The sequence below is a fragment of the Cyrtonyx montezumae genome, unplaced genomic scaffold (assembly GCF_038088225.1).
Source record: "Cyrtonyx montezumae isolate F1298 unplaced genomic scaffold, pur_monq_1.0 scaffold_23, whole genome shotgun sequence".
In the NCBI taxonomy this organism is placed as follows: Eukaryota; Metazoa; Chordata; class Aves; order Galliformes; family Odontophoridae; genus Cyrtonyx; species Cyrtonyx montezumae.
In genome coordinates this window covers 3,094,501-3,105,997 of record NW_027071970.1, presented here as the reverse complement: position 1 = coordinate 3,105,997, position 11,497 = coordinate 3,094,501, and the positions used below count along the sequence as shown (strand labels likewise).

The 11,497-nt window shown below is 49.6% G+C and overlaps 1 protein-coding gene across 4 annotated transcripts in view; it reads left to right on the top strand.

Moving 5' to 3' along the window:
- The first annotated feature begins 2,315 nt into the window (after nucleotides 1–2,315).
- Nucleotides 2,316–11,497, top strand: part of TAOK3 (TAO kinase 3) — a 66,423-nt gene continuing 57,241 nt past the window's right edge. For 3 of the 4 annotated variants that reach the window (XM_065738860.1, XM_065738868.1, XM_065738859.1), the window contains exon 1: nucleotides 2,316–2,400. The gene's annotated coding sequence lies outside the window, so the exon portion shown is untranslated. Of the gene's footprint in view, nucleotides 2,401–10,425; nucleotides 10,740–11,497 lie in introns of those variants that run through there. The other variant, XM_065738865.1, reaches the window with a different exon arrangement.

Here is an 11,497-nt window from a genome sequence, read left to right as displayed (position 1 = left end):
GAAAGGAACCGCAGCAGCACTTTGCTTTTCATCCCGAATATCTGTTTGCACTGACTGGCAATTTTTAACTTGGAACACCCATGCAAAGCACGCATCAAACCTTTTTACATAAGTAAATATTGCCTCTTGCAGGAGATGAGGCTGAGACACAGTTAAAAGTCAGCGCTGCTGCAAGCAGCTCCCAGATCCCGGCGTCCCGCTGGGGGGCACGCAACTCGGCACAAGCGTTGAAGCCACTCACCGCCCCTTGCTGCCAATCACAACGGTACCATTGCTGTCTGCATCTGGACAAGCAATCCTTCCGCAGGGCTCTGCGTGGTGCAGAAGAGCTGACGGGGCTGCGTGTGGCCGCAGGGTGAACAGGAAAGGGTGCGGTGACTGCTGCTGCATCCCAGGAGCTGCACCGCTGGGGCCGCTCAGATCGCTTCCCCATCTTCACGCAGCTGCGGAATTAGAAACAGCACGCTGGCTAAACCCCCCAAGTTATTTCCCATTTCCTTCCTTTATCTCTTCCACGTGTCCCGCACCGCCCGTCAGCTCCCTGCTCAGCCCTGCTCATGCTGCTGTGGACAGAGATTGAGTAAATTCGGCATGGCTGAGCTGGGGCTGCCCCTTCCAAGGTTAATTCAACTCACATTGCACTGCCTCAGCACTTTCTGTTTGTCTGAAGCAAATTTACCCTTTAGGAGAAGCTTGCACACAAAGGGCAGGTGCATGCACTAATGTGAGGGCACAGAGGAATCCTTTGAACAGGAGGAGCTGCGTACAGCAAATGAGTAAGGAACTGGATAGAGTTGCTGATGCAAAATGTTTTTTTAGCTCATTCTGTGGTCAAAACTGGAATCTCACTTGCTGCTTGCTCCCTCCACACCAATTCCTCGTGTTTAATATTAGCCTTCTGGAGACACCCCATAGTGTCATCTCTCAGGCATCCAGTGGGAACCCAAGGGAGGAGGTTCAGCTTTAAGGAATGCCATGTTTCCCTTACAGATGCAGAAACTTAACTGTCTACACCCCAAAGAGCTATCAGGGAAAGCTGAAACTTCTTTGTCAAGCCATTGTTCCTGGCTCGTGTTCTCATACTGTTTTTCTCATCACAACTCACTGTCTGACATATATCCACTCGGTCTGAAGAAAGGTTTCTGCATGCTGCTTTGTCAGCATCAGCTATTTGCGAAGCAGCTGACACAGAGGTCCTGGCCTTTGTGGGTTTTTTTTTTTTCCATTTGTAAGAAACAGGGGAAAAAAAAGCTGTGAAGCTCAGCCTTTGTAATAGAGAGCACAGCAACATGTTTCTTGTATGAAATAGATAACCAGAAAACCTGTAATGTTGGCCTTTGAAGAACAGAATGCATACCAGCTGCCATAGCCTGGGATGCGTTGCTTTCAAACTTCCACACCTCCAGTTTGAAATGGCTGCACCATAACCAGCAGGGACACTGAGGCACGAGCAGAAGGCAAAGCTCTGGACCTCCAGCTTTGCGTGGCAGCAACATGCTCACAGATCGACAGACAAAAACCACTGCACACCACTGTAATTATAAACAAAACTGCAAAGCGTGCCAGGAACGGCACTGCATCACCTCACCTCGTCCCTCTGCTCTGCTCTCTCCCTATCCCAGACCCTTCAGCCACTGTTCAAACTTCCTCTCCTCAGAGGCCTTTCCCCTCCTAACCCATGCCATCCTCACCGAGGCTTCGCCACACGACTGCCGGACCCACAGCCACCCTGAGCAGGGCCCTGAGAGAGCCTTGTGCACACCTGAGCCTGGGGTAGGCGTGAAGCCACCTCCACACACTCACACAGTCCTACAGGCCTGAAGCACACACCTATACCCCCACATGCTGCCCTTCCTCACGCACCCCTGAACCTATAAGCCTGCCCCCCCCCCCCAAACACACCCCTGACCCCCCTCCCAGGCTGCCTTTACACACACACAGCCCCCCACGCGCACCCCTAACCACAGGCTACCTATCCCCCACACACTACACCCGCTCCCTTTTGCAGCCCCCACCTCACACCTGCCCCTATAGGCTCAAAGCCCCTCACCCCCCCCAACGGGGCCGGGTTGCGCAGGACAACAAATCGAGCTCCGAGAAACCCTTCCCCCTCCCCCCCCCCCCTTCCAACCAACCGTCCCCAACGGCGGAGGCGCCCTGAGCTCGTGCCGGGCGCCGATGCCACTCCCCATCGTTTCCCGCCCGCGGCGGCAGGGCACCGAGCCGAGCGCCGAGCGATTGGCCGCGCCTGGCAGCACGGAGCCGCGCCCCGGGCGGCGGCGGGGCCGTGGCAGGAAGCGGCGGGGCCGGGCCGGCCCTCCCCCCCCTCACCCCCCCCCCTCCCCCCGCCCGCCGCCTGCTGCCCGCACCGCGCGGACGTGGCCCGCCGGCCGGCACCAGGTGAGAGGCGGAGCGGAGGGGGCCGCGGGGCGACGGGAAGTGTGTCGGGGCACTGCCGGTGGTCGCGGGGTTGCGTGCGTGCAACCGAGCAGCACGTGGGTGTGTGTGCGGTGGGACGGCGGGGAGGGCTGCCCTGCTGTGCTGTACTGTGCTGTGCTGTGCTGTGCTCTGCTGCCTTCAGAGCCGCGCTGCTCCCGCTCGCAAACTTTGTTTCCAAACGTGAACGCTCCGTGCCCCCGCCGCCGGCTGCGAGCCGTCCTGCCCCGCGTGGCCCCGTGCTTCCTGCGGGTGCTGTCAGCTCCGGGTTCCCCTCTTCGCCCCGCGGTGAGCTGTGGTTCAGCGCGCAGCGCGGCGGATTGCGGGCGAACGCGGGCTGCTCCGCTCCCCCCTCCCCTCCCCCTGCATATGGGGCTCGTCCTCTTGTGGATGTGCTTTTACACGGCACGGGTGGGGTGGGGGAAGAGGAGGAGGAGGGGGGGAGCAGCCGAAGAGGTGTCACACTTATTATTTCCAGGCTACTTCCTTATTTGAAGGCCGTCGATTCGAGCAGGGTGGTTTGATTGCCTTTGGCTGAGTTGCGTTGCGCCTGCCTGCGCCGTGCTGCTTCCCAGGGCACCTCGCTGCCTTCTGCGGTCGCTGTGGTGGCTTTTCCCCTATGGATGTCATCCCATGCGAGACCCCTCTGACTGTTTTGCAGACCTCGGGGCTTCTCATTTCCATCTGCTGTGGCCGCAGCATGGTGCACAGAAGTTGACTGTAGTGGCACACACCACCTAAAATCGTCATCAGGGCTGCGTGTCCGCAGCTGTAATCCGTGTGAACCTCAGCTCCTAATTAATGAGGAGGAAAGCTGAAATAGAGTAAATTAATGGGGTGTGGTCTTCCATCTCCGGATCTATTGCAGGATGTTGGAGATCTCAGTGCCCTCCTCCTTAGTTGTGATGCCGTGGGAGCTCTGGTTGAATCTTCATCGAGCCCCAGTTCACAGCATCAAAGGATCACACTTCCAACGCGACCTGCAATACTATTTTCTTGAGCTCTCCAACCCATCCTTCATCTTTTGGAAGTGTGGAAGGTGCATGTCTTCAGGGATCTGTAGCTTTTGCTCTCAGATTGCGAAAACCTGGAGTACTGCTGGTACTAACAGATACACAATGAAATCAGAGAGCTCTTGGAAGAGATTTTGTCTAAATGTCCTGGGTAGGTTTGTCATACCGAGGCTGGCGAAAGAATGCGTTGGATTTGGGCACTTTGGAAGTTTTCATGTTTCTATACTCCTCCTGGCATTTGCGTTGCCTTGCTGGACTTTCCCTTTGTGTAAGGAATTGTTAGTTTAATTTGTAGGGACAGGGAAACTTCACATTCGGTTTAGGGAGCTTACAAAACGAGTTTGTCCGAGTTGTTAATGAAGCAAGCACTTATTCCCTTGAACAGGTAATAGCTTGATGTTGATGTAATTAGGATTTTTCCCCCACCCTGAATATTAGGTCAAAATGGACTCTGGTTTATTTCAGATGTAATGAAACCAATAGCTGTGTGGGAACACGCAGTTGCATGCCTTTACTGCTTAACTACCGGAGGCTTTTAAATCAGGGCATTCTCACAGTTGGTTCAGCATATTAATTTCAATCTGTCCTTCTGAGCATTGGTAATTAGGCACAGCTGGAGCGTGGGGTTAATTGGGCAAAGTTAGGGCACCTAACTCACTCATATGAACTGATCTTCATCGGTAGCTCGGTATGAGCAGTGAACTCCCCCTGAGTTGTGCCACATTCTGCTGTCATTTCCTAATGGTGATACTGAATGACCTGCGAGCCTGAATGAGTGCAGCTCCCATGCAGTGTGTGTGTTTCCACACGCATTAAGCAGTATAGGATGAAAGGTTTTATGACTTCCAGATACTATCGCTGTTTGATGACCAGGATGTCCTCACTGGAGTGGAACTGATGAACGCGTGCCAAATATTTGTGCATAGTGACTCCAGTTCTGGAGGGCTGCACATGCTGTCCTCAGCTTCTCCATGAAATTTCAATTTCTTTGCTTCGAGTAAGTGATTTGAGAGTACCTTGTGCAGAATCTGGCGTGAAATTGAGCAGATTGACTTGGGGCTGCTCTTGGCCGCTGCGTTTAAGCCAGGTTTACAAGAACACGGTCACTGATGATTCATGTTGAGATGATGTTTTCCTTCTTCGTAACGGAGCATATGGCGCTGCCGAAAAACGTTAGACTCCGAGTGCTCGTTTGATGTCTTACGCAGCAAAAAAGTTTGGATTTTCAGCCTAACCCTGAGCAGAACGCTTTGCAAACAGCTCAGGCTGCTGGGGTTTGTTGGATGCACTGTGTTGTGCTGAACTCTGAAATAGTTCCTTTAAATGAAAACAGTGCTCTTACAAACCCAGTGCTGGCTGCTGTTGTGCTGAGGCATAATGAATTGGCTGGATGCTTCAGCGAGGGATGTGGTTGGTTCGTGCATCTCACACAGCTCTGAACGTATTGCCTCAGCAGTTCCCACAGCCTGTCAGCCATTGGGGGGGGTGTGTTATGGATCACTCCTGTCCTCTGGGATGACAACTTAAAAAACTGAAATCTTTTGTGTCTTCTGTGGGTATTAAGAATGTATGAGTCTATGGTTTTCTTCCTGCTTCATTAGGCAGAATGTCTTCCTTCTGTTTCGTCTTTGCATGACATAGGGAGGTTTGTGTGGTTTTTTTGCTGTGGGTGGACAGAGTAAATGCTCACCTTGGCTCTTCCAGTGCACAAGGGAAAGTGTACAGAACTGCACATGGAGACCATAACTTCCAGCCCTGGGTATCTTAACTATTCATCTTTTGGGTGATTGTGGTATCTGCAGCCCTGTGGCCATGGCTTTGTAGCCCTCACTGCAGCATACCAGAGCTCACAGGTGCTGCAGTAAGCCCTTGGTTGCAGGAACTTTCTCAAAATGATTTGATTAATGAACAGACTTCATGGCTGCTGTTCGTTCTGCATTTACTTATTATTCTGACTGAAATTTCAGTGTGCTGTAACCTTAAGGGGGAGGGGATAAATTGACATCACTACGAACAGATGTTATTTAATAGAAGGAAGTGTTATCTATAGTTGAGGGAATCAACTAATGGCGTCTTCTTACCATCACCTTCAGGATCTCAGATCCTCCCGTTGCTTGCCTCATTCTTAGTCACAGATTGGAAAAGGAAGACAGGCTTTTTTTCCCCTCCCAGCTCTTAATTTCTCAACTTCAGATGAACTGATCAGTGACCTGAACAATGGGAATAGGCTGAAATTGGGAAGATATCCCCTCTTCACTCGCAGAACATACTGCCTCTATTAAAACTCACAGAGCCTATCAGCTAGCTCTGGGTTTCAGCTTTTAACCTGGGTAGAGAATACGTTTTTAAACTATTAAACCAAAATTTATTTCGGGCTATAACGTTTTCGATGTCGGCAATGGCTGGGGTTTCAATTCGAACTTTAAGCTTCTTTCAAAAGAGCAGGGAAAACACAGGTCTTATCTGGAAAGTCTGTGAGTGGCGGAGCAGATAAGATAATTGAGACCTAAATGTGAGCTGGGATGGAAACAGCCTCTGTTAAGAGTCAGGTCTCATCCGCTCCGCGCAGCCAGGCGGTGCTTCAGTGCATACTAATGCTGTCAGTTCCCTCATCCTGGAGAGGATGCGATGAATTTCGACTCTTCTGCATTAAGAGCTGAGCCTTCAGCGGAAGTACGAGAGGCATGCGTCCTTCGTACTGGAGATGTTGGGTTCGTTGTGAAGCAGACAACCTAATAAAGGAGGGTTTTGTGCCTCTCCTAAAGCGAGGAATAGAAACAAAAAGCGTTCCAGCATGCTCTTCCACTTGGATGGTTGTTTCTCATAATTGTCTGCATGAGTTCATCTGCTGCTTCCTCTGTGTCGTGGTCCCCGGAGGAGGACAACCTTCCAACTTTTGGCTCTTCCCATAGAGGGAGAGCTCCTGTTCTGGATGTGGAGGTGCTGTGGTTGGGGCATGGGGGTGGGTGGGAGGTAGTAATGCAGATGCCTACAGCTGGAACAAGTGGATAACTATGGGAATGATTTTTTGCGTACTTGATTCTGAATCAGGTCAGGCTTCTCCAGAGGCAGAGCACAGGGGCTTCCTTGAGCCCAGCAGTGGTTCTGTGATAACATTGTGCTGTGAGAAATGTGGTCCAGGAACCGGGCCTGCAGCACTGGTAGCAGCTGTACCCCAGCACAGTGCCCCATGTGAATCTGTCACAAATCAGAGCTGCAGAAATGCCTGATATCCAACAGGAGTGGTTCAAATCATGAAAGCTGACCAACTATCACCTGAGACGAGGGCAAATCTCAGGTGTGCCTCAACACAGCCATCACCTCGGAGTAAAGCAGGACAAAAACTGCAGGCTGAATCTTGTGTATTGTCCTCTTTTCCTGGGCACAGGGTGATTTTAGAAGGGCAGTTTATTTTTCTCATCAGTTGTCCTTCTTGGCCTACTGGGTCCACCTCAGGGCTGCAGACCCAGAGATGGGGAGCATGGGACCCAGGTGCTCTGCTGTGTGCAAGGTCAGCTGCTCATGGTTACCTCAGCAAGACTTGTATTCAAATGCTGTTTATAAGAGCAAGCTAATTTCTTTCTTGGTAATGATGGCCTCTTGGCTGATGACGGGGCTGGAATCTGGAAGATCTGGATTCTGCGTGGCACCGCTCAGCTGTGTATCAGCGGGGCGGTCGTTTGCTAGCTTTCTGCCTCCATGTTTTTTATCTGTATTTAAATGGAGGAAAAGAAAAATGCTGACTGGTCGCTGCCTCAGAAGGCCGTGAGAGCACAGCCAGCAGCCTCATGCTGTGAGATCTGCAGAAAACACTGCAGGAATGTTCAAGGGGCTTATTACGGCTGAAGCCCTCACAAGGGGAGGGCTGGTTCCACCTGGGTTGTTGTTAACAATGTTCATTACGGAGCCTTAATAGCTGAAGAGATGACAGTGGCTGCTCCTGCTTCACCCTCAATTACCCAGGGTAGGTGCAGTACCGGACCGCTGCGGACCTGAGGAGCAGGACCCAAGCAGATGCACTGAGGTTTGCGTCCGCCTGGAGCTCTTCGGTTCTGTTTCACGACTGGATTTGCATGCAGGTCAGGCCATAGCCTCAGTGAATTTTGGCAGCCTGACATAGCAAGATGGCTTATTGTGCCACTAGCAAGCCCTCAGCGCCTTCTTGCCAAAAGCAGTGCTATATATTCCACTGAAATTTTCCTTTGTATCTGCCAAACTGTTTATCTGCCATATTTTCACTTAGGAATTTCTCTGTTTTGTTCAGCTCTCAACTGGGCAACAGAAATTCTGGCAGCTGATATTAAGAGGTGTAAAGCAAATGTAAAACCCCCCTATGATTTGGCAGCCTTCAGGGTGGGCTCTCTGCTGCCAACCTGTGACACTTCTGTGTGGATGCTCCCATTGTGGTTTTTCATTTATTTCATAGTGTGTTTATAAACTCTGTGCCAGAATTGTACCCCTTCAGTCAGTGTTGTACCAAGTAACTATGCAAGAAAAGGAGAAAGCTTTTTCTAGGGAAGACCAGATGTTATTTAACTTTAATAGCTTTCTTAATATTCAATAGCACTATGTTCTTGTACTTGAACTCAAGAAAGAACTTTGAAATGTGAGGCCTAAATCTAACCTTAGTTTTATTTGCCTTCGGGGCTTCGTCTCCTTGTGATTGTATATGTAAACTGTTTTCTGCAAGTTGGCATAATGTATTGATTAAAATAGAAAGGCAGATTCCCGCTTAGCACTCATGGTTCAGGAGCGAGGGGTTCCGCATTCTGGGAGCATGAAACTGACCTGTAACCCATGAGGCTGGAAGTTAGTGTGAATTCAAGCCGGCACAAGTGTTGATGAAAAGCCATCTGTTGCAGCCTCTCTTGTCTCGCTGAGCTGTGCAGGCACAGGTTGGTGTTAGCAGCAAGCCAGTCCAGCTGCAGAATATCTACAATATGCAGCCAACCTGCTGGTCTTGGGATGTGAAAGTTCAGATGCCCAAAGAGGACAGGGCTGGGAGGCTGCCATACTGCTGTTACAGCAGGAGCAGCCTGTAAAAGCAACCAGAAAAGGCCCCATACCATTGCTCAGTTTGACTTGCTCAGTTAGTTGGGTGGTTTTGCTTTCCATTTCTTCTGCGTGAGCTGGCTCTGGCAGCATCTGTACTGTCAGGGGCTGCAAGCTGCGTTGGAAGACTTGGATGAGAAGTCCCCTTCTCGTTCATGCTTTACCTCATCTTCTGAAGGTTTTTTTTCTATAGGGGACCCATGTTTGGAGCTTTGCATGCAGTATTTGCACCTGGGTTTTTTAGGAAGGGAATTTATGTTGTAACTTCATAACATAAACAAGGAAGGGGTTTTCTGAAAGGCTGACATGCTTCATTGCACGTTCATAGTTTGGGTGGAAAAATGTCACTGCCATAAAAAGTAGGAAAAATGAAAGCAAAATGTAAGCACTGCCAGTGTTGACCGGATGATAAGGAAGCAAACAGATACTGACAAATGCAGGTTTATTTCATGCTTTAGGTATGTGATGGCTTTAAAATGGCTGGGGCTTGGTGCTGGGACACAGGTGAAACATTTCTACTCAGTCTTGTGTGTTCCTGAAAGGTGAGGATTACTTGGAGCCTTTAAGAATTGGCCTACAATTAGAAAAGGAAGCACTGATACATATTAATACTCTTCAAATTGTATTATGGATACAAGAAGGGACAGCTCGTTAGCTCTTTTCTTCAGCAAACAGTGCAGTGCAGCAGAAACCTTCCCATTGCCAAGCACACCTGGCTTCCAAAGCCATCTGGGGCCTTTGAGGCTGGCGTGTGAAGGAGAAAAGGATGGTGGAAGGATGCTCGGCTGCTGGTGGCAGGGCAGGGCCTCCCCATCCACACGGCGCCTGCGGCTGTTGTCAGTGCAGTTGTGGGTTTGTCTCAAGAGTGCGGAGAGAGGAAGTCAAAGAACTTTCTCATTTGTGATCTGTCTTCCCGCTTGCTTTGAACACAAAGGGCAGCTTCGTTTGTGTCGCCTTTCTTAAGTTAAGGACTCGTCCTGCTCGGCTGAAGGACGAGCATGTGGATGAAGCTTCCCCTGTAATCTTATGGTTTTGTGTTCCTGCAGCTTGAAGGCTCTGTAGGAGCCAGTGATGGACCGTGGACGTGCAGTTATTGCTCTCATCTTGGCAGCCTGGTGTGAGGAACTTCCTAGTGCTGGCTGCCAACGCCGCACAGCCACAAGGGTTTGCTGGTACTGTTAGTGGAAGGGGGTTGTAGGGCACAATCTGCCTCCTCTGGTGGAGGATTGATTTAAGGAAGCTGTTGCAAAGCTCACAATGAGCTGGTTTTTAAGAACATAGTAATAAGTAAATTAAAATGGGTGTTTAAAGCCAGGCTTTTGTCCTTGGTGGTTACTTAGAGGCCAAGGAGCAGTATTTTCTTGCAGTAGTGAAAGCTGGGCTCCTGTGCAGCTGGTGCATGACAAGTGGCATCCCTCTGAAGGAGTGATGGAGCTTCATTGCCCAGAGCCATCTCCTGGGCTGAGTGAGGTTTGAGTTGTGTTTTCCAGCGTCAAGGCACAAATGGCTGTTACCACTCTTTCTGTCTTCATCTCAGGGGACAAGCTGGGCAAGGTGGAGGGATTTTTCTGTTCCTTAGTGCATGCTGCCTCTGTGAGCAAGCAGGGCAGAGAGGAACACATTGCTGGCTAACATGGAGGCCCTTGGCTTCTTTTGTTACATATCCTGTGATACGTGGGACCACCTTTTAAGAGCAGCATGTCTCCTGCACAGTTGGATTTTACTTTGCTATCAGCCTAGATTTACTTTTTTTCTCTCCCCCACCCACTACTGCTGCCTTCCCCTTTTATGTTTCTGGAAAAAAAAAAAAAAAGTGAAGGCTAAATATATCTAAAAGTTGCAGGTTCACGGGGGTTGGGTCTCTGTATGACAGAGCAGTTAGCTACGGGAGCTTACATTCTGCAGTGAGATGGGTTACTTCATGTTTTGTTGTTTTCTTAATGAGACATCAGAGCAGAGGGAGCAGCCTCGAATGAAAACTACTGTTCTGTTTTGTGAGCAGTTGTAATATTTTTGGAATTAAAATATTAACTGAAGTTGAGTAAATGGATTTTATTTATTTTTTGGGGTATGAAGACCTTGCTTTGTGTAACTACTGGGGCGTGACTTTAAATTCTGGGCAGGACTTTGTGGCTTGTTAGCATCAAGTTCAGCTTCTGATGTTGCAACGGAGAAGGAAGTGAACATGTGTGTGCTTGGGGAGGGGGAGGATGGAGCACTTCTGCCTGGCAGTGTAAGGTGGGAATTGCAGCTGGCTGGTTATTTTTAGCTTCTAACTCGTTCTGAATGTGAATCTTCTGATCTTCTCTTTCTTTTTTCTAATTAGAATGTTTGGTAATTGAGGCTGTCAGTGTGTTTTAAAGACAATTCATTACATTTTGGGGCTCTTATAAGCCTCCAAGGCTGCAGAAGTGGGCGCGATGGATTTTTGGGAGCGTTTCTGTCTGCTGTTCATTGTGCAGGTGTACTTCCATAGCTGTGGATACAAGCGTAGTAGGGACTGCAAGGAAAGGTGAGACCTCACAGATCAGCCTCTGTAGTCAGAAAAGCACAGCTTTGCAGAAGGAAAAAAGTCAGAACAGTGGATCTGAATCTGACTTTGCTCCCTCCTTGCAAAAACATGCAACAATGCAAAATGATAAGGACTTTTGATGGTTAGGAAGGAGAGGTGGAAGATACCATCAGTTTCCACCAGTGTGTTTTCCAGTCACTCACTGTGATAGTGAATCTTTTGTTGTTTTTTTTGTGTGTGTGTGCTCATGCTGACCTGAAAAGAGCTGTATAGGATGTTTCCATTTTCAGCTCTTCAGCATAATGGGTGAATAAACTCACCCTTCCTATGCTGGTTTGTCACAGTAGGTGAGCTTTCCTTCCTGGGATCAGCCTGTTTTACTGTACTGGCCTCACATATCCACCCTCTGAAAACTCTTCCTGCTCTATCAGAACGCGGATGGAAGGAAGTGTTCTAACCATTTTGCTTCAGGGCTTCAGTGTCT